At 35.1% G+C, this 24101-nt stretch overlaps 1 protein-coding gene across 6 annotated transcripts in view; it reads left to right on the forward strand.

Moving 5' to 3' along the window:
- KCNIP4 (potassium voltage-gated channel interacting protein 4) overlaps positions 1–24101 on the forward strand; it is a 413215-nt gene that overhangs the window by 122848 nt on the left and 266266 nt on the right. Inside the window, exon 1 of one of the 6 annotated variants that reach the window (XM_017838767.1) lies at positions 21107–21126. The exons of the other annotated variants lie outside the window; for them this stretch is intronic. The gene's annotated coding sequence lies outside the window, so the exon portion shown is untranslated. Of the gene's footprint in view, positions 1–21106; positions 21127–24101 lie in introns of those variants that run through there. 6 annotated transcript variants of the gene reach the window in all.

Consider the following 24101-nt stretch of genomic DNA (forward strand, 5'->3'; position numbering starts at 1 on the left):
ATTAACCTGAAAGTTTTAGGTAGGATTTGCTTGTTTGTTTGTTTTTTAGAAGTACTACAGTCACTTTGTCCTTTCCAGACTTTTCCTAGAAAAACTGTCTTTCTTCATTTTTCCTCTAGGAAGTTTGTTTTATTTGATAAGGAAAAAGAAACTTGAACGCCAACTGAGGCTATATTTTGGCCTTTCTGATGTTTAGTTGGTTAGCAGATAAAGACTTACAGAATTCATGTCCTCCTTGGAGCCTTTGAGGTAAGATTAGTGGGTTCCTTGGAGCAGAAAACATGACTTATAAAAATTTACAAGCCACATTTTTGGTTTTGTTAACATTAGTGACTTTTAACATGACTTCTTCATAGTCCTGTATACACAGCCCCTTTGTCCAAGGTGAATCCTCTCATAAGCTGCAAGATCAGATCTGCAGTTTTCAAAAAGCACATTATTCTTTTCTGACATAATATAAAAAAAATACATCTTATTTATCCTTCAGTGATTTTATTTCTGAATTTCAGTCATGGTGCACATGGTGTGTGTCTCTATAACCATACAGACATGAGCAACATTTTATACATTGAACATTAACATCTGTAAAATTTCTGGTAAGATAATCAAACACAGATGCTGTCATAGAAAATATCCCATGAAACAACTTTTTCAGTTCTTTTCTCACATTTAACAGTTGGTTTGGCAGCAATGCTGGTTTTCCCTCACTAGAACTCCCAGAAAGCTCTGTTAAGAGCAAAAGAAACAATGTACAATACCCAAGTTAGGATAAAAATAACTTCACAGGAGTTAAAAATGACAGCATCTGCTAGATGAATGCTTGCAAAAAAAGAAAACTGCAGAACCCCCTTGAGCCAATTTTGATTGGGAAATGTAGATTAGTTTTGCATGAATGGACTTATTTTTCAAACTAGAAGGGTTTTTTTTGTTGTTTATAGAAGTTGCAAGTGTCACTGAGGATTATCCAAGTCTAGTAAGTCTAAGATAATAGTATTAATAATTACATTTTCAAATCCTCTGATAATTTCAGTCTCTTCTCAGAGCATTTAACATTTCATAGACTTTGCATGCTTCTGAGTAATATTAAAGGCTGCATATAGAGGAATGAGACAATTGCACTGTCTTCACTGTGGCCAAGTTGTGGCCTCTGATGAGAGAGTTATTTCCACAAATGGGTGACTTTGCATTTGTCTTTTCATTATGGGCATAGCATTTCCCTTGAGTTCAGAACTGTGTCATGTTTAATCACTGCACTGATCTTGTGCAACTTGCACAAGAGGCAAAATTTACACCTATTATCTAGGAGGCTGGAGAATATCTCAAGCTTTTATGATATATGCATATGTCTGGTTAACGGTTGAAAATATTCAACAAAGTAGGCTGCTTGGTTGCTTTAGGCTATTTCATTCCAAGTATAAATTTGAGTAGTCTTTGTACAGAAATATTTGATGCTCAGATACAAACTAGTATTCAAGACCTACAGATCTCTGCTGAGCTGGTAAAAAGAACAATTCAGCCTTCTGGGAAGGAATTGACCCCAATGTCTTTCTGCAGCAAGGTGGATCCAGTGACCTTCCTCTGCCTCTCTGGAGTGGAAAGTATGTCCTGGCTCTGCCCTGGTGTCACAAACACAGAGGGTACTCTCCTCTCTGCTTTCCACTTGACTTTCAGCTTTACTCTTAGTTTTCCTTTTTTCCTTACTTAGCTGAAACAGCATTTGTTTACCATCTTGACTAGAAGATATTTTTCTTCCTTTTCCATCTAGTAATCAGCATGGTGCGAGTCAGAAAAATGTCCTTTTTGCTGCCGTTAGTCGTTTCAGCATGACTGCATTTGCTCTGACCTGTCAAGATCTGTCAGGACCCAGGACAGCCTCTCAGAGGGTACTGAGAAAGGAAACTCAAATTTGCCTGGTTTCTCCTGGTCTTGGCATGTCCTAAGGATCTTTAGAATGTCCCTACAGTTTCACATCTAGCTAGTCCCCTCACACTTCTCAGCATCAGAATTATGTTATGGGTGTTTTAACTGTGGTGATTTTTTAGCAATGGAAGAAGAGGTTGAAAAGGTTAGAGAGCTTTCCAATGGTAAAGAAGCTAGGGGTGGAAAAAAGAAGGATAAAGCAACAGCAGCAAAGCAATACCAGATGCTGAAACTGGTAGGGGGAAAAGTGTACAAGAAAATAAAATGTAGAAAGCAGTAAAAGTGTGGAATGCAAACAGTGTAGAAAGTGGGATCCTGTCTGATTTTTCAGATAAATAAAAGAATCTATAAGTTCCAGCTTTTTTTTCCTCTTGTATGACTGTACCCAGCAATCCACACTTTAGAGACTAGGTCCTTCATCTTGAAAAATGCTCTTCTCCACTGGAACTGTTGTGTCTATTTTAATAACTAGTGCAGGTGACCAGATTAGTTGTTATTTGGTCATTCACCTGGGCTCATCAGTTGAAATTTTCAGTTATTCACTTTTATGTACAGACTTATCATAGCAAAAGTTCCAACTTGGTTACAGCATCCTCTCCTATCTGGTACTGCAGGGCATGCTTTCTGCGCCCCCACTAATAACTTTCTGCACATACTGTAGTTAAAAGAATTTTCTAAGTAAAAAAGCAATGTTGAAATAGGAAGAACTTAGAATAACTTTTATCTTCAAATCCATGTTGCAAATATGGCACTTTACTTTTAAGAGGATAATAATACGTCTCCTTGGGTTTTCAAGATAATCATAAGACCTATGTGGGTTATATAAGCTTTCTTGAGAGACCTAATAATCCATGGGAGACAACTGCCTGTTGAGATTAATCCATTTTTTTTTTCTGAAAGCATAAAAATATGAGCCTTTTCCTTTTAAGACTTGAAGTTAGATGTAGGACACATTGAGAAAGCTCTTGGATTTTTTTGTTGTTTTCTTTTTTTTTTTCTCCTCCTGCAAAATTGAAAAAAGCCCATTTGCAATTATGGTAATATGCTCTGGATGAGTTTGTGGTTTTTTAGGGGGAGCAGGGTGAGAGTTGAAAGACAAGATTACATACACTTATACCTGCTTGATTAGAGATAAAAATAGTATCTCCTACTGATAAACTGTTTCATCACACAGCAGTATCTGCCAGTGCACATTTACAAGCTATTAGAATTTCAGAAGTCTATGAATCTGACTTCAGGATTGGTTTCCTCGCTGACGTGGTACCTTGTGAATGTAAGTAGATAAAAAATAGTATTCCTAAGATATACCACAAAAAAATGCCCCTTGTTCATTTTTCCCTTCATGGTGAAGTCTTGATCCCATTCAGAATTATTGTAGCAAAATCATCTGCAACCAAGATTTAGACATCATTCATCTGTCAGTTTGTTTTCCTATTACATTTTTGTGTAATTGTCCTGGGCTTTTACTTTGAGTGCATCTGGTTCAGCCCTTTCACTATGGTAAACTAAGCTGTTCTTATCAATATAGAAAATGTCAGTGTATGTATTGCCCTACTTTCAAAGAAATTATTCTTTCTGACAATAGGAATCATGCAGGAGACCTCTCATATTTTATATGGGATGAAAAAAACCTATTTTGGTGTCTGAGACGGCTAAGAAAGAATAGTGAATGACCTTGAGGGATGTGTTTTCAAAATAATGTGTAAACTACTTAGAAGTTGATAGCTTCAGTGTGTTGCAGTCCTACAGCTGCATCCACATTAAAACTACAGATTGTCAAATCTACTTTGTTTAGATGTTAGTACACTTGCTCAGATGGCATTTTTTAGTAGGTTGGTCAGTTGGATGATGTTGTGCAGGTACCAAAACATAAAGTATGGATATGGATTTTGGATATTTCACGCTAGTATCTTCAGGAACAGTAAGAGTAACAGTACATTTTGTTGGGTAATTCTGATTTAATTTTATTCTTTTATTCTGATGAGACTTGCACTGGTAGCAGAATTTACATGGCTAGTGAGTGTTTGAGTTCTTCAAATTATCTCTTTGTGGAAACACTGGATTATTTTTCCTTGTGGGATTTAGCTCTTGGGTAGCACAATACAATCATGTATCTTTATTATGGAGAGAAAACTTAGGCTTTTATCTGTAACTTTCCAAGCATATTTGAATTTAATGCAATTTTACACCCTTGGTCCACCTTTGTATGTCAGATCCTGTTTTCGCTCTATGAGGGGTTCCATGAATACGGTTTGCATTCTCTGAATTTAAGATGATACTTACTAAAATACAGCCATCACATTTTCACTGTTTGCATGACATAAGAAAATAACTATGAAAGCAGAACAGCTGAAATGAACTGATTACAGGAACTATTGCATCTAGTTAGCAATTACTTCAGCTTAACTCTTAGCCTAGAGGACAGTTTTGAGGACATACTTAAATTTGCCACTTTAAAATGAGTAATTTTACAAGGCGATGAGAATAAATAGAAAATACACTGTAACCTTGCCCACTTGAAATTGTTTATGAAGGTGCCTAGATGTGAAAGTGAATCTAGCAGTATTTTGGAATTGATTCATTGCTGTTATAGCAGGTGAAGGATGCAGGTTTGGGTGCTGTAGCGAGTGGAATTGGCTGAATTTCCTGAAGGAGAAGGCAGAGTTGAAACGTGGAGAGACTCTAAATGGCTTATTAAGAGAGTGAAGACATCAGTCACAGGAGGTAAAGAGAGTAGGAGGGCTCCCATATTTTCCTCAGAAGTGAGAAGAAGTGTTTTAGTTGCTCAGACTCCCCGTTACAGTGATACCATCTTAATATGACATACTGCTTCCCAATTGCAGAAGTTTGGTTCCCTCAGGGTGCATTTTGCAGGACCCAGGCAGTTTTATTTGTCCTGACTGGTGGTACTTTAGTTTCCTGGCATCTCACTGATTGCAGCTGGAGTGTTATGACCTTTCATACTTTGTAGATGTTGGAGTTTATCTGCCACTAGAGGTAATTACATTTTATGGGGTTTTGTCTTCCCCTAGGACTCCTCTCTATGCAGTCCCTTTGCACCATATGTCATCTGGCCACAATTTTTGTTCCTAAATCAAGATTAGGATCTTAATGATTTGCACGTACCAAGGAGAGGTGTAAGCTTCTTTAAGGTAAAGGAAAAAGGAGCTAAGCATATTGAAGTTACTCAAAACATTCATGTGTTTTAAGAAATTATGAAATACACCGATTGTGATACAATCTTGCAATCATACCCAGTTTTGACTTCTCTTTGGAGGGTGTTAATTGCTCCAGGACACATTTTCTCATGCCACAGCAGCCTTTATCAGCTTTTCTAAGCCAGCTGCTATAATAACAGCAAACCACCCCAAAGGTAGATGGCAAGTGAATGGCTTTTTCAGAGGTACATTCATTCTAACAAAACAGACATCAGGAAACAGGAGGGTAATGTCCTTCAGGAATATCCAACATCTTGCATTTGGAGAAGGACCATCCTCTGAGCAGCAAAAGCCTGTGTCACGAACCCTACTTTGGTTTGTATTTACCCACCAGACAGCTCTTCTGTTTACAAATATTTCAGGTTTTGTTATATTTGTTTTCCACAACACCAAATATTCTGTGATTCACACTGACATTTTCAACTTACAAAATCAATAGACAAAGTGAATTAGCTAATAAGTTACTGAAGAGGAGGAATAAAATTTAATTAAGGTCTTAAATGTAAATCAATGTAAAGACAGAACCCCACCCACCAGCCATGGGTTTGAATCTGACATTGCATGTATTTTTATATAGAAAGAGGAATGTGTATGAATGTTGAGCAGTAGTCTAGACACAATTATCCTCCCTCATTTTTTCTCCTCTATGAGCTCCAATACTTTTATTGAAGTGTATTTATAGAAAGGAAAAAATGAAACCTGTGTAATTAATTTTCACTTAGTCTACTGCTGTATACACTGTACCTCTTTCCCCATTCCATTTTCTTATAAATCTTCCAGTTTTACTTTGTAAAAATTATTTAAAAGTACTAATAAATTTTCTTCTCCTCAGAAAATATTTTGGCTTATTTCTCAGACTCAGTTTCTGAAATATCCTTTCTAAAAGTTTTAAAGGATGCATGCAAAGAAGCAGATGAAAATCACTAATTTGAAGTAAATTTAATATTAAAACCAGACTGCAAGTAGCCTTTGAAATTACTTATGCTCTTCTACTGTGACTTCCTTTCACTATACAGTGACTCTAGCACTTTCATATTTTTAGAAAGAACCTAAGTGTGGTTTTAAGATAGCACTGTTTTATTTGCACCTTGAAACATATTAAATGGTATGAGGATTTGCAAAACACAGGCTAATGTTGGATCTCATCTACAATTCAAAAAAACAAACAGTTGTGAACATGTTCTTGCGCTATTTTTTTGACAAGCAGGCATTTATAATTTCAATATGCCCCTGTTTTTTTCACGCAAGATAACATTTTATGTATCTCCCCTGGTTACAGTGATATTAGATCAGGCTTGAAAAGTTTGTATGAAAGTTTAGCAGTTTGGTAGCGCTGGTACCTTGTGATTAACCAAACAACATTGCAGGCTGTAAAAGAGAGTGAGAGGCAGAGTAATTTAATTTATGTAAATGCAATAAAATGGATTAAGTTCTCCAGGTTACATCAAGAGTTCAGAGATGCTATAAATTGGTTAGCACTGGAACACCAGAAGATCTCATTTAAGTGATGTTATCAACTGGAACTGAAGGTCAGTACCAAAAAGAAACATGAAATTGCTGGGGAAAAAAATAAGTATACACAAGGCAGGTACAAATCCACATCAGTCAATGGTCTCCTACAGATTCAAGGCCATGGATTTGAAAACTAGAATGAATAATGGGATTATTTCAAAAGCTAAGAAATTGTATTAATCATGTCTCACCTCTTTTAATTCTTCATTGCCTGATGGGCACAGTGTCAAAGCAAGTGGTGTTGATTTTTCTGTTCTTCCTTAGTAATTGAACTGATACTACCAAACAACACCAGTGTGGTCTGTTAGGTATCTAAAATCACAATAATTTTATGTCACTGTTAAACTGAGCTGGTTTTCAGCTGGTAATGATTATTGGAAATTGATTGTCCTTTGAGTAATATAGAAATAAAAGAATTGTTCAAGGAAAATGTGTGAATTCAATTAAGGGCAGTCACATCTAAGCTTTTGTAATGCTTTGAAGATGTCGCTGATAGGACAAAGAAAAACTCAGTGGATGACAATTGCTTTGATTTTCAGAAGACTTGGAAACTTTTACTTTCAGATGACAAGCTAAAATAAAGAACTTAGAATACCAAAAAGTGTGGTGGTAAGAATAATATAAAAACCCCCATCCTTTTATGTAGAATTCTTATGTAACTTGCTAGGTTACTGAGTTACTACAAAGATTATTTGCATCACCTATTTCTTAAACTAAATTACTCCTTTTGAATCTGGAAGTAGTGGAATACCAATAAAAATGTCACATAGCTTCTTTTTTTGCATCTGTACTCAGTGAATTGCAGCTGTTAAGTGCCTATCTCCACTGAGCCTATTGCTTTTAGTAGTGAGTCTCTTGTGTTTGTCCAACATAAAAAATCATCCGTCTTTCACGTGTCCTTGCTGAAATTATCCTAGCTAAAGGTTGTTTGCTGCTCTCTTAGATTTATAACTATTAATATAGACAGAAGTGTTCACCGTTGTCCCACCATTTTATGTGATAAAGAGGAGTATGCACAACCTCAGGCACTCTGTTGGCAGTGGATTTCAGAGGCAATAGCTGTTTTGTTCTGGGGTGGTTGTATTTTAGAAGTTGTTTTTTAGCATCTAATGACAGCTTTTTAATACTGTCATTGAAATGGTTGTCAGGTGGCTCCCAGCATTTAGATTTTTCCACTGGGTGAATGACACTTTACTAGATGCCATGGTTCAGTTCACGGGTGTAGCCCAAGCAGGAAATGTGTAGGCACTGTGACATAATGAAATAAAAAACCTGCTTCAAATTACAAGCTTTTTCTGTTATTCTTTTTCTGATATGGTGTTGATATATTAAACATTACCCAGGAATGTCCCAGACACTGTGACTTAATCAGCTGTACTGGTATCGTGGTTCCTGGGAAGCTTCTTGGACACGCTAACTCATTCTCTCCCCAGCAATTCCTGGACATCATTCAGGAGTTAAAACTTTTCAGAGACCATTCTCAAATTTTACACACAGCTAGTATATCTAATAGGAGGAGAGAGTTTGTTAACAGAGCCATGAGTTGTTCCATGACCCATGTTGGTACTCAGGGGTGTTCACAGGCACATTGCAGTTATTAACATAAATAACCTTTTTTCTGACTCCTATGGTAAGTTAGAAAGGGATTAGAAATTAACAGGGAAGAATTGATCAGTGAAGTTGTCCCTGTATGCAAGTACTTAAGAATGACCTGGCTCTATATTTAGAAGCAAGTGAATTAACACAGTGTTTTAGTCTACAGAGGGTGTTGTATTGTGCTCATGTTTGTGCTGTGTTATCTACCTGCCTGCTGCTAATGGGATGAAAATCTATCAACTGTTGTTCGTTCTTCCGTCCTCTCCCCAGTGAGTGTGCAGTAAAGCGGGGTATGCATTGAGAAAAGCCTACTAAAACAGATCATCTATATGTGTTTGCCAGACCTACTTTTTTTAAATTTTGTTTTGGCCAGTAGAGTTTGAATTATTGTAAGGTTCCTAATATAGAACTAAACTTCCTGCAGTTAAAAATTTGCCACCACAACTCTTCTAGTACTGCACGTGGCTTTTTGTTTAGCATATTTATGTTTGAAAATGCTGAAATGTAGATGAAAGACCAGAAGGAAAAGCTCTTCTCCTTCTTTGGGGCTTTTGTGAAGGAAATGAATCTGAGATATTTATATAGTATTTCAAAATGTATAATACTATATGGATGGTTCTTATTAAGGAATAGAGTGGGTCTTTTTTGAATGGAGCCATAATTAATGAGGCAAGATAAATTGGTAAATGCATGTAACATTTTATTAAGTCCTATTCTCTAAGTACTTAAATATATTTCTTCAAAATTTTAATGGTAAATTTCACTTTATATTATAACCAAAGAGACTTCGATCACCTCACTGTGCAAACAAGTCATATTTGCTAATTATGTGTTGGTTAAATGAGGTGGCTTAAACTTTACTCAGCCTGATTTTTCCTTTCCAATTCAGTATGTCAAGGAAAATATCCTAACAGCTTAAAATAATACAAAGGCAGCCAACCGGCAAGGTTTTATCTGTCCTTCACATTCTGGTCATGTAAACATTTGCCTGTTATCACATCTCAGTTGTTAAGTAGGTTTTTCATCAGTATTCACAGCATAATGGTCTAAGAAAATGTTTCATAGCAACTAAATACCTTTTTTTCTTAACAAGCACTGCTGATATTTTCTTTAGTGTCTTGGTATTTTTATTCATACCTGGAAATCTAACTGCATAACAGTACCCCCAAAAAGTAATATGAATGGTCCTACTTGTCCTGCTCCTACTGTGGGACTTTCTGCCTGGCCTGCAGGTCACATGAAAACCCTCTCTGGTAATATTTCAGCCCCTGCGCAACATACACTGGGAGTGAAGTATTTGGAAAGGTGACACAGAATCCCACTTACACGCTGGGTTTGTTAAACCCACAGAGAGCTATTTCAGCTCACAGTAAAAAGTACGAACGGACAACACAGTTACAAATGAGTACAGCAGAACAGCTGTGCTTGAATTTCACTAGGGTTGCAGTGAACAAGGTATTTGTTGTCCTTGTTCATATGACTTGCTGCTTTTCTTAAGACAAGATGCAATTCTGTTTCAGACCTTTCATGAATTTTCATTGTGCCGTTAGTTGAGTACTTTGTAACCACTCACCAATTTCTGCTCTTGTAGGCTTGCTTTGTTTTTCACCTGGAAACCTCTCTATCTGCTCTATCATGGCAGACAGTCTGGCTTTCTTAATTAGAGAACAGTTTCACTTTCAGGGGAATATAAATGTCATCTTATTTCACTAGGAGTCATTCCCTGCAATTCCCTCACCAGCCTTTAACCAGGAAAATGCAAGAACCAAAAATATTTCATGGAAGGCGCCCAGCTAATGCATGGAGACTTTCTACTCTAAGAGTGATATATTGCTTTTTAATGCCAACATGTTAATTTATAGGTGCCTAGATCACTTCTGAATAAGAAGCACAATTCAGAGTAAATACTTACCTAGGAGAAATGGGTTTTCCTGTTGTTGGTTGACATCTGGACAAAATTTTGAAAGGGTGTATGAAGATTTAAGGACAGTTCCTTGGGTGATTTCAGTGTTCTGGAGCCAGCTGAGAATAAAGTGAACAGCCCATTAGGGTACCCATGGGTACCCCATTAGGTGCTGTATGTATGTTTCTGTGAAACACTCTTGTGGTAGTGGTTGAGATCTCTCCTCCTAAGCCTGGCAAACCTTCTCCTTCATCAGTCAAAGGATATTAACATGTTCAGCTCAGGAAATCTTTGATGTTATATGCTGTGTTATTTGACAGGTGATAACTTTGTTCCCAAGTGTACAGAGAGAATTTTTTAAGAAGATCTGAGTACTTTTATACCTCAGGACGCTAGAGAGTTGTGCAAGTGGCTCCACAGGAAGGAATTTGACATCGTGGACAGATGGCTGCAAATTCCTGAAGGAGAGAGATTTAGATTCTGTCAGCAGCTCATCAGTGTCCCAGTGCTAAAAGCACTTACATTATTCTGATTAATGACATTCTGATCTTTACTTTGTCTTTAGTTTAAGGTGTGCTTCACTAGTTACTGAGTTTGCTGAGGAAAATAGTGAGAGTAGGGAGGTGATTGGGTTATTTAGCACTCTTCAGGCTTAACTGTGACACTGTGAGAACAGCAGCTGTAGTTACATTCTTGTCTCAAGTCTTGTTAATCTTGAGAGGACACAAGCCCAGTAGAGCACTTATTACATCATTGCAGTGAAATGTCCCAAAATTGTATGTGATAATGCATTCTGAAAAACTGAGGGAACTATGCTGGTTTGGGAAATAGATTCTGATGTGAAGTTTCTGCAAAATTCAACATTTCCATGTTATGTAAGAGCTTCACCTAGAATCCTGACTTGGAAAAAGATATTTATGAAGCTTGATTCACTCCTTAGGTTTATATTACATGATGAGAATATAACGTGCTAGCTAAAGAATAAGTTGAAAATGTACTGTAGACATAGTACATAAATTCAACTTGAGAGAATGTCAGCTTTAGTTGTTAAACTAATAACCTTGCTCAGTGAATTGAGTCATTCTCTGAGATGACTAGCATCCTTTTAAAAGTTGGTTTATCAGTTTCACTTTTTATAAAATACAAAAAGTGAGATACTGATGTGTTGCAGTTCACTTTTCATTCGGTTTTGATCTCAATGGCAAAAAGAGCAAGTCTAGTGTGGAACAAATAAGTAAAGCAATGTTAACCAGCACTTTTGCCCTGAAACAATGACTGTCTGCTTCCCAGATATGTTCAACTACTGTATAAAGATTTAATGATAGGCACAGGCTCTCCAGAAGTAGTCTTTGTTCCATAGTTGTCTGTCTACCTGATCCTGTTTCAGTTGTTCTAATTGGATTTTTGTGTTCTTTTTTGTTTTCCCCACGAAGCAAGTCAGTCATGACCTATTAAATACTGAGAGGGGACATAAGAGTCTTTGTTCAAAAGTGCTGTTCCATCTTAAAGGGTAAATCGCTCCTCTTTCAATTTTTGCACTGCAAACATAAACTCAGAATCAAGAGCGCTCAAGAAACTTAATGAGCTTGAGAAAATAAAGTTAATGCTAAAATGTTGTAGTTTTTAAGATATTAAGAAACACTAGTGAGTTGCCAACTTGGCAGGAATAAATGCACTCAAACATCAGGCATTCATTGCAAAGAAATTAGGTTCTTGTACCCAGAGGTGAGAACCTGTGCCACACTAATTGTGCTCTGGTGCAGAGCCCTTTTGTTACCTGATCACTGAAGCTGTTTTGTTTACACTGTGTAACAGTGCTTATAGTCCCAGGTTGAACAAATTTTCCTTTTAGTCTGTTTCTCACTTGTCCTTAGGTAAAAAACCTGGAGATTAACATGGTGAAACTCAGGCTGTTAAAATAAGGGTTATGTTGACACAGGTTTTAAAAGTCTCAGCTATAATCCTTATTAGGGGAGTATTTTGTGATTTTACTCCTTGGATTCTTTTGTTATTAAAAAGATTTCAGACTGAAAAAGGATGAGCCTTCTCACTCTACCTGTTTTCTGAAAGGTATTGACCAGATAGTTTTAGAAAATGTGATCTGAATACACAAAGATCTTCTTGCAATTACCTCATTGTGCAGAAACTGAGTAGCTCAGACTCTAAATAGATATTTAAACCATAACATAATTTAAAATATATTAGCCTTTTGTGAAATTGCTCTAGGGCACTCTCATGATAGAAGCATTTTCAAAGGGAAACATGGAAGGCAATGAGGTGGTGCTTCAAAAAGCCAAGTAGTCTGTATTCCTCAGTTGCTTACTTTACACCCTATTACTTCAACACACTTGTATTTAAATAATTGCTTAATGTTTATATCTTTGTAAAATTGCTTTTCATTATCTACTTTGCTTTCCTAATACACAGATTTATCCCTTATTGGCTTTAATGAACTAGATATGTACATACAAAATGCATCTACCTATTATTTAACATTGTTGTATGTGCATTTTATATGTATTGGAGCTGTAATTTTATTTCATTGCTTTTAAACAGTTCTCTTTTTTAACAAATTCAGCTACTTTATGGGAGCTGTCTGTTTAATCAGGAAACTTGACAGTAACTTTTTCTGGTTCAAATTCTGTCTCTTTCTGTGTTCTGAAAAGTTTATCTAGAAAGTCATGAATATGGTAATTTTCCTTTCTGAGCAGACTTCTTTTTATGCTATTTTTGTTCCACAATAGTTAGATGTATAGTTCTAAGTGAGTAGGCACAGTGTGAGCACAAAATGGAGAGAAATGGCTTTCTTATAAAAAAGTAAGCTGTAAAACGAAAATCATTAAATGATAATAATACAGTAATCATGTTTCTAAATTTTGCAATGTTAATCCAAGCATCTAATTCTAGTGTGACATAGTACTTCTTAATAAAGAATAATTTTTAAACAGAGTTAATCTTCTAGTGGAGGATAGCTGTCACTTAAATTTTATGGATGAATGATTTTCAAGGAAAGAAGAGTTGCAAGAGAAAAGTGTTAAGTAGAAAAGGAGGTCATGCAGTGAGTGGGGTGAAGGTCAGAACAGGATTTCAGAAATACTCATTTGTACTCCAATGCTTTTCAGAGATTCTTGCTTTTTAAGTTGGGAAAAAGAAAATTTGTCTAGCAAAGAAGAAAATATGCTAAAGACCTCAGCTAAACCATGATATGGCAATGATGATAAGGACAAAAATTATTTTAAAGTATAATTATGATAATGAAATGAAAACATAACAACAGTGGTATCGTGTCAGACTAAGTATTCAGTGAAATTCATACACTAACCAGTCATGAAAAGCACAGAAGAAATTGAGGGTAAAAATTTAATGTGATCCTTCCTTATCATGGCCTTTTAGGCTCCAGCAAGAAGACGTTTATGAATTTCTCAAGCTCTAAATTTTTTCTAGTTAGCAACAGTAACCACAATGACTTGTCCATTCTTTTGTCATTTTTTAGGACTTATCTTTTTAATGATTTTTTTTTTTTTTGCCCTGTGTAGACTCTTGACCTACAACATCCTGTAGCTATGAATCCTATGGTTAATTATATGGTAGGTAGGAAAAAAGTCCCTTCCCTTTGTTTTAAACTTGTAACTTGATATTTTCATTAAATGTACTATGGTACGGTCCATTTTTCCATAGATGTGTCTTTTCCAGGATGAGCTGTTGTTACAAAGAAATCACTCAATGCCTGACCATTCCTTCTGTCCTTTCTTCTGAAAGTTTCTTGTTGCTTTATATTCTAAGACTGGAAAACCACCACTATGCACAGTATTCAGTGGTTGAGTGCAGTGTATAAAGGCACAGTGATGCCCTTCTGTTTTCTTATCCTTTCCTGACAATTTCTAATGTTTTATTTTGTTTTTTACCACTGTTAGTCACTGTGATGATATTTTCTGATAACTGACTCTTGAATCACTTCTGAATGGATATAAGTAAATCACTGTGAATAACTGTTCCTTTTTTGTGTTCAGGATGTTAATAATGGATTTATTATTTCAGCCTACATATTCCTGTACGTACTGCTGAACAAAACCCAACTGAGACACAAATTATAGGATTTCCAGCTGAAAGTTCTGATTCCTCAAATATTTTTTTCTATATTATTTCATAATTTGTTGTTCAGTCTCTTAATTGTGACAGTGATTTGATAGTGGCCACCTCTTCAAATCTCACACTGGGTATATGAGTAACAAGAACTTGATGTATATTTTTAAGATTAAAACCCCCTTCTCATTGGAGAGGAAAATTCACAAAAAATGGTTCAACTATAGGATTGAACTATATCCTCAACTAGAGGATTCACATAGTACAGATGAAGACATAAACCCAAGCAACATCCCATTATAGTGCACAGCCTTTGTCTTTCATAGAGATTAAATTAAAATTAATGTTTAGCAAATTATTTTGGTGGGATTTTGTAAGGAATATACAATTATAAAATTTGAATACTATGTCAGGGAATGTTCTACTGAGTTTAATGAGTTTCTCCTAACAATCCAGCAAACAAAGGGGAATGCTTTTTGAGAATAAGCTCTCTGAGGCAGTGATGAAGGAACTGCCTCTTGCTATGTTGGCACAGTTGAGCTGCAGGATGGGTGAGAAATGTTAAACAAAGACATTCTTTACTATCAGTAGTTGATAATCACACCACAATTTATTATTCAATACTTGCAATACGTAAATGCTTTTTATAAACAAGCAAGGGCAATCCAATTGTAAACTATACAAGATATTATCAATATCTGATGAGAAGTTATTCATGGTTTCTCAGCATCTAATCTTACCCAGATTGCAAGGAAGTCTATCTGTATCTTAGGTGTTTTCTGTTTTTATTTACCTTGCTTCCTTGAAAATGAGGTGACCTACTTCTCTGGGAGACTGTGTTAAATTTATTTGTTTGTTGGACTTCACAGTCTACCGTGACTTGCTAGTCAAATAAACAGCTCATTTCAGCAGCTCTGAGAAGGTGAGAGGAGTCTTTATTTCTGCTGCCTGCTTGGTTGCTGATAGAAAAATACCTCCAAACACAGTAAGGCCCTCTCCCTATTTTTTTCCACTTTCATGTCAACCTGTGTCATATTAACAGAACATCAATATTATGCATAGAAATGTGAACTATTTATCATCAATAACACATTGGAAGTTATTTAGAGACTTTAAATTGTAGCATATGTGCGTTAGTATTGTGTTATTTTGGCATAGTGCAGGTTGTAAAATGTCATAAACATGTATAACTTCACCCTAAAGTATGTTATAGTTGATTGCAAGATTTTCCTGTTAGGAAGTGTTCATTTTTTTAGGCAATATAGCTTTCTGTGGCTGTTTTATCTGCAATAAAAATTATTATACTCTTTGAAGTGTTCATGAGGTTTATGGTCATATAAATAAAATTCCATTTTGGCATATAAATGACAATATAAAACATAAAAATCTCTTAGTTTTCAGAACGAAGTTCATTTAGTTCTATATCTTAGCTTTGTCAAAGCTCAAGATGTTCAGAAAAGGTAAGAAATAAGAAAAGCATATATTGACACGTCCTAGGAATGTTCTCTGATTTCTAGCAATTTACAATTCAAGGACTTCCCAGTCAGGAGATAATGACATTGTATTTAATAGTTCTTGACGTGTTTTTCATCCATGAATTTTTAGATCTTTTTTTTTTTATTAATCTCTTTATTTAGAATCTGCAGCATTCTGTGAAAATAAGTTTTATATCTTAACTGGGCAGTGTACAAAGATTCTGCTTTCTCCACCTGCTAGTTTCATTGTGTGTCCTCCAGTTATTCAGCTGGAAGAGCTACTGAGCTACTGTTCTTTAATTTTATATTTTGTCACATTTTTTACAGAAGTCTGTTCCTTATCATTGATCATGCTCCTTGCCCTTCTTTGTACTTATATTTCTGCTATAAATTGAAACTGAAGAAATTTTTTGCCTAAAGTTTTATTTTGTATTTATTTCTGGCTATCTGAAACCTAGGACAATCCTTTTAAAATTTTTTTTCCTAGCCATTTTTATATTTCTCAAAGTGATTTGTCATTTAAAAGAGCAATGGCTGTTACATTTGAAATCATCCATCTGTGTATGCATATATAAGTGTAAATCTAATAGGGCCTGTAGCAATAGGACAAGGCATAATGGTTTTAACCTTAAGGAAGGTAAAGTCAGACTAGATATTTGGAAGAAATTTTTCATGTTGAGGGTGGTAAGGCACTGATACAGGTTGCCCAGAGAGGTGGTAGATGCCCCATCCCTGGAAACATCCAAGGCCTGGTTGGGCAGAGCTCTGAACAACCTGATCTAGTTGAAGATGTGCCCGCTCATTGCAGAGGGCTTGGTCTAGATGACCTTTAAAGGTCCTTTCTGCAAACCATTGTATGATTCTGTGATTATATACATAAAACAAAAAGGTGAGGCTTTTCTTGTTTGTTTGTTTGTTTAGGGATTTTTTGTAGTAGAGGTATCTTTTGCAAGAAAAAGGTATGCTGAAGAGCAGATATGTTCATGAATATTTCCTCTTTTTTTTCAGTCATTATTAAGAGGAACGGGTAAGTCCGATTTGTAACTGAATCTGTTTTACAGTGATAAGTTGACTCTTCCATGATGTTATCAAATGCTTTATCCCTTGAGAGCATTGAAGTCATATTATCTGTTTATTTCTTTTGAATGAACCTGGACTATTTTACATTTTCTATAGCTGTGCAGAGACATGTTGACAGGTGGCACAGAGGTATACATTTTCATTACACATAAGGGTTCTCTGAAGCAACCAAATTGAGATTTATTATCCTTTGCGGGCTAAACTATAATGCATTATGTTGGTTTTGACTGCTATAGAGATTATTTACATTTTTCCTGATGTTATGCACATAAGACTACAGGCACAGATTTTTAATATTTTTATTAAACTAGTCATTTTACAATTTTTATTAAACTAAAATAGTACTTATTATTTTTTCCTTCTTACTTCCTGTGGGGTTACATAGACATATGAGTCCATGGCTTTTTGGAGTTTAATGAAGCACAATGCTTTGTTCTTTTAAGGCATCAGTCATGGATATACCAGGTGAGCACTGACAGAATAGGCTTCTAAGGTTATATAAATCTGTCATGTCCTTTACAGCTGCATCGCCAGTCTTCATTGCTGTAATAAAAAGGTTTTGGGATATAAATGATATTTTTAAAGTCTGTTTTTAGTTTGGTCAGCAACTGAATCAAATTAAGCAAAAGTAGAAAAGACTGTAGCCTTTTCAGTGAATGAATATGTGTGTTCAAATAGCAAGGCTTCTCTTTTGTACATTCAGCAAAAACCCTGGCTTAAATTCACCACACTTTAAGAGAATGAGGAGCTGCTGTTGTCATCATTTTTCTGGGAAGTCACTGAACTGTGTCCCAGAATGAGGGATGTGCACTCACTATTTTTCAGGAGATAGAAGTTACTTGCTTCAGAATGTCATGGGCTGAAATCTTGGGAGAATAGAGATCTGAACCTTTACTTCTCCTATCACTGGGTATGTTACTCAGTTCCACTGAGTATGCCTTCATAAACCACCTGATATAAAACTGTTGAAACAAAACTTTAAAGGAGAATATGAGAAAATTGCAGCTAGCAGTCAATAATTTTACCTTTCATTAACACGTTTTTTGAGATTTGTGTTCTTGAAGCATGCAAATCATACTTTAAGCAAAATTGTATTTTGGTTTGCACATTTTAACAATGTTTATATAATTTTCAATACTTTGTGCCTTCCTTGTTTGCAAAGCAATTTATCTCATGGGGCATTTAATGAAAAGTGTCCTAAGTTGCTAACATTAAACTCTTTTATATAGATAAAATAATTTTTAATAACTAATGTAATTGGTAAATCAAAACTTCCCTTTCTGTATGTGCTGAAAGCAGAAAATATGAATCAGGTCTGGGATGATTTTGTAGCCATTGATAATGACCTACTTGGATAAAATTATGACTCTTGCCCTAATGAAGGAGAAGAGAAGAGAAGAGAAGAGAAGGGAAAAAGGAAACAGGTCTTCCATGTTCCTCTAAAAAATTTGGGATTTGCCTCTAGGTATGGATTTGTTTTTTTTAAAAGGAAAGTAACAGTCTCTCAAAGAACATTGTCAAACAGACCACTGCAGAGTATCTGTCAAAGCACGTGTCTTTCAAACTCTTTTTATAGAATTTCTTTTTTAAATTAATACAACCACCCCTACTGGTACTAGCTGCTTGTGGATATAGGCTAGTTAGTGATTTGGTATTTCCATGGATTGTCTTTCTTTACTCCTGGTTTAATCAGTGGGAACATGTAAATAAAACTTCAAGAATAATTACAGAATTTAAAGTAGATTGGCAGCTGAAAAAGGCAGAAACAGAATGAGAAAAGGGAAGAAAAGACAGAAGTAGTAAAAACATGCAACTGTACTGTAAAAGTTGTAAAAATTGTTTTGAACTGCAAGGAAAACGTACTGCTACTATTTCATTATGCCTTTTTTCCTCTTCCACCCATTTTTGAAGGATATGTGGTATATTAAAGAACAATTTTAAATAGTAATTCCTGGTGATTTTTTACTCTTAGTATTGGGCTACATATGTAATAATTTAGTATCTGAATCTAAGAAATGCATTCAGTGAAGTATGACATAGAACATGCCACTTATGAAATAAGATTATAATGGAAAAATGTCATTATCCCCTCTGAAGATAGGTTAAATGAGATTTCAAATGTACATTTTTAAAATCCGCAAATGACTGTCCCATGTAACAGCTGCTCAGGGAACCAGAAGAAAAGGAGAAATTTTTAAGTTGGTTTGAAGGACTACACAGGATACAGTTCAAAATGTAAATGTCAAAGAGCTACTCTCCAACTCTTCAGGTCACTATAATGTAATTATATTCAATATTCTGATAAAGACAGCAGAATTCATTATATTACTGTCTAACTTAAAAAGATCATCTATGTTAAAATGAGAAGTTCATAGAAAGGAAATTGAAAGGACTATTGGTAAGGGTAAAGTACAGTCAGATGTAATGGGGATAATTTTAATTTTGAAACATCAAATTAGAGTCTCAGTGAAAATTCACACTGCCGTATCAAAACAGATTTTAGTGGGAAAATAAAAGGCATCATTAAATTGAAGGGTCAAATGTATTACTAACTAGGAAATCAATTTTCAGAAGGTCCAAGAAAGGTAACTAGAAAAATTTGCTTAACTATATGCTTAACTATAAAAAAATATGACAGTCCAATAAAATCTTGAAAAATAACTTGATCCGTGTGTAAAAAATAATTCTGGATGGATTGTTCAAAGGACCAGTAGATGATCTCAGAGTACTTGTATATGATTAAGTGGAAGGATTAAATGAATCCATGTCTCCATGTCTCCACATTCATGTGGAGCANCCCTGTGTAGACTCTTGACCTACAACATCCTGTAGCTATGAATCCTATGGTTAATTATATGGTAGGTAGGAAAAAAGTCCCTTCCCTTTGTTTTAAACTTGTAACTTGATATTTTCATTAAATGTACTATGGTACGGTCCATTTTTCCATAGCTGTGTCTTTTCCAGGATGAGCTGTTGTTACAAAGAAATCACTCAATGCCTGACCATTCTTTCTGTCCTTTCTTCTGAAAGTTTCTTGTTGCTTTATATTCTAAGACTGGAAAACCACCACTATGCACAGTATTCAGTGGTTGAGTGCAGTGTATAAAGGCACAGTGATGCCCTTCTGTTTTCTTATCCTTTCCTGACAATTTCTAATGTTTTATTTTGTTTTTTACCACTGTTAGTCACTGTGATGATATTTTCTGATAACTGACTCTTGAATCACTTCTGAATGGATATAAGTAAATCACTGTGAATAACTGTTCCTTTTTTGTGTTCAGGATGTTAATAATGGATTTATTATTTCAGCCTACATATTCCTGTACGTACTGCTGAACAAAACCCAACTGAGACACAAATTATAGGATTTCCAGCTGAAAGTTCTGATTCCTCAAATATTTTTTTCTATATTATTTCATAATTTGTTGTTCAGTCTCTTAATTGTGACAGTGATTTGATAGTGGCCACCTCTTCAAATCTCACACTGGGTATATGAGTAACAAGAACTTGATGTATATTTTTAAGATTAAAACCCCCTTCTCATTGGAGAGGAAAATTCACAAAAAATGGTTCAACTATAGGATTGAACTATATCCTCAACTAGAGGATTCACATAGTACAGATGAAGACATAAACCCAAGCAACATCCCATTATAGTGCACAGCCTTTGTCTTTCATAGAGATTAAATTAAAATTAATGTTTAGCAAATTATTTTGGTGGGATTTTGTAAGGAATATACAATTATAAAATTTGAATACTATGTCAGGGAATGTTCTACTGAGTTTAATGAGTTTCTCCTAACAATCCAGCAAACAAAGGGGAATGCTTTTTGAGAATAAGCTCTCTGAGGCAGTGATGAAGGAACTGCCTCTTGCTATGTTGGCACAGTTGAGCTGCAGGATGGGTGAGAAATGTTAAACAAAGACATTCTTTACTATCAGTAGTTGATAATCACACCACAATTTATTATTCAATACTTGCAATACGTAAATGCTTTTTATAAACAAGCAAGGGCAATCCAATTGTAAACTATACAAGATATTATCAATATCTGATGAGAAGTTATTCATGGTTTCTCAGCATCTAATCTTACCCAGATTGCAAGGAAGTCTATCTGTATCTTAGGTGTTTTCTGTTTTTATTTACCTTGCTTCCTTGAAAATGAGGTGACCTACTTCTCTGGGAGACTGTGTTAAATTTATTTGTTTGTTGGACTTCACAGTCTACCGTGACTTGCTAGTCAAATAAACAGCTCATTTCAGCAGCTCTGAGAAGGTGAGAGGAGTCTTTATTTCTGCTGCCTGCTTGGTTGCTGATAGAAAAATACCTCCAAACACAGTAAGGCCCTCTCCCTATTTTTTTCCACTTTCATGTCAACCTGTGTCATATTAACAGAACATCAATATTATGCATAGAAATGTGAACTATTTATCATCAATAACACATTGGAAGTTATTTAGAGACTTTAAATTGTAGCATATGTGCGTTAGTATTGTGTTATTTTGGCATAGTGCAGGTTGTAAAATGTCATAAACATGTATAACTTCACCCTAAAGTATGTTATAGTTGATTGCAAGATTTTCCTGTTAGGAAGTGTTCATTTTTTTAGGCAATATAGCTTTCTGTGGCTGTTTTATCTGCAATAAAAATTATTATACTCTTTGAAGTGTTCATGAGGTTTATGGTCATATAAATAAAATTCCATTTTGGCATATAAATGACAATATAAAACATAAAAATCTCTTAGTTTTCAGAACGAAGTTCATTTAGTTCTATATCTTAGCTTTGTCAAAGCTCAAGATGTTCAGAAAAGGTAAGAAATAAGAAAAGCATATATTGACACGTCCTAGGAATGTTCTCTGATTTCTAGCAATTTACAATTCAAGGACTTCCCAGTCAGGAGATAATGACATTGTATTTAATAGTTCTTGACGTGTTTTTCATCCATGAATTTTTAGATCTTTTTTTTTTTATTAATCTCTTTATTTAGAATCTGCAGCATTCTGTGAAAATAAGTTTTATATCTTAACTGGGCAGTGTACAAAGATTCTGCTTTCTCCACCTGCTAGTTTCATTGTGTGTCCTCCAGTTATTCAGCTGGAAGAGCTACTGAGCTACTGTTCTTTAATTTTATATTTTGTCACATTTTTTACAGAAGTCTGTTCCTTATCATTGATCATGCTCCTTGCCCTTCTTTGTACTTATATTTCTGCTATAAATTGAAACTGAAGAAATTTTTTGCCTAAAGTTTTATTTTGTATTTATTTCTGGCTATCTGAAACCTAGGACAATCCTTTTAAAATTTTTTTTCCTAGCCATTTTTATATTTCTCAAAGTGATTTGTCATTTAAAAGAGCAATGGCTGTTACATTTGAAATCATCCATCTGTGTATGCATATATAAGTGTAAATCTAATAGGGCCTGTAGCAATAGGACAAGGCATAATGGTTTTAACCTTAAGGAAGGTAAAGTCAGACTAGATATTTGGAAGAAATTTTTCATGTTGAGGGTGGTAAGGCACTGATACAGGTTGCCCAGAGAGGTGGTAGATGCCCCATCCCTGGAAACATCCAAGGCCTGGTTGGGCAGAGCTCTGAACAACCTGATCTAGTTGAAGATGTGCCCGCTCATTGCAGAGGGCTTGGTCTAGATGACCTTTAAAGGTCCTTTCTGCAAACCATTGTATGATTCTGTGATTATATACATAAAACAAAAAGGTGAGGCTTTTCTTGTTTGTTTGTTTGTTTAGGGATTTTTTGTAGTAGAGGTATCTTTTGCAAGAAAAAGGTATGCTGAAGAGCAGATATGTTCATGAATATTTCCTCTTTTTTTTCAGTCATTATTAAGAGGAATGGGTAAGTCCGATTTGTAACTGAATCTGTTTTACAGTGATAAGTTGACTCTTCCATGATGTTATCAAATGCTTTATCCCTTGAGAGCATTGAAGTCATATTATCTGTTTATTTCTTTTGAATGAACCTGGACTATTTTACATTTTCTATAGCTGTGCAGAGACATGTTGACAGGTGGCACAGAGGTATACATTTTCATTGCACATAAGGGTTCTCTGAAGCAACCAAATTGAGATTTATTATCCTTTGCGGGCTAAACTATAATGCATTATGTTGGTTTTGACTGCTATAGAGATTATTTACATTTTTCCTGATGTTATGCACATAAGACTACAGGCACAGATTTTTAATATTTTTATTAAACTAGTCATTTTACAATTTTTATTAAACTAAAATAGTACTTATTATTTTTTCCTTCTTACTTCCTGTGGGGTTACATAGACATATGAGTCCATGGCTTTTTGGAGTTTAATGAAGCACAATGCTTTGTTCTTTTAAGGCATCAGTCATGGATATACCAGGTGAGCACTGACAGAATAGGCTTCTAAGGTTATATAAATCTGTCATGTCCTTTACAGCTGCATCGCCAGTCTTCATTGCTGTAATAAAAAGGTTTTGGGATATAAATGATATTTTTAAAGTCTGTTTTTAGTTTGGTCAGCAACTGAATCAAATTAAGCAAAAGTAGAAAAGACTGTAGCCTTTTCAGTGAATGAATATGTGTGTTCAAATAGCAAGGCTTCTCTTTTGTACATTCAGCAAAAACCCTGGCTTAAATTCACCACACTTTAAGAGAATGAGGAGCTGCTGTTGTCATCATTTTTCTGGGAAGTCACTGAACTGTGTCCCAGAATGAGGGATGTGCACTCACTATTTTTCAGGAGATAGAAGTTACTTGCTTCAGAATGTCATGGGCTGAAATCTTGGGAGAATAGAGATCTGAACCTTTACTTCTCCTATCACTGGGTATGTTACTCAGTTCCACTGAGTATGCCTTCATAAACCACCTGATATAAAACTGTTGAAACAAAACTTTAAAGGAGAATATGAGAAAATTGCAGCTAGCAGTCAATAATTTTACCTTTCATTAACACGTTTTTTGAGATTTGTGTTCTTGAAGCATGCAAATCATACTTTAAGCAAAATTGTATTTTGGTTTGCACATTTTAACAATGTTTATATAATTTTCAATACTTTGTGCCTTCCTTGTTTGCAAAGCAATTTATCTCATGGGGCATTTAATGAAAAGTGTCCTAAGTTGCTAACATTAAACTCTTTTATATAGATAAAATAATTTTTAATAACTAATGTAATTGGTAAATCAAAACTTCCCTTTCTGTATGTGCTGAAAGCAGAAAATATGAATCAGGTCTGGGATGATTTTGTAGCCATTGATAATGACCTACTTGGATAAAATTATGACTCTTGCCCTAATGAAGGAGAAGAGAAGAGAAGAGAAGA

This window comes from Lepidothrix coronata, unplaced genomic scaffold (genome assembly GCF_001604755.1).
Source record: "Lepidothrix coronata isolate B3197 unplaced genomic scaffold, Lepidothrix_coronata-1.0 Scaffold0, whole genome shotgun sequence".
Classification (NCBI taxonomy): domain Eukaryota; kingdom Metazoa; phylum Chordata; class Aves; order Passeriformes; family Pipridae; genus Lepidothrix; species Lepidothrix coronata.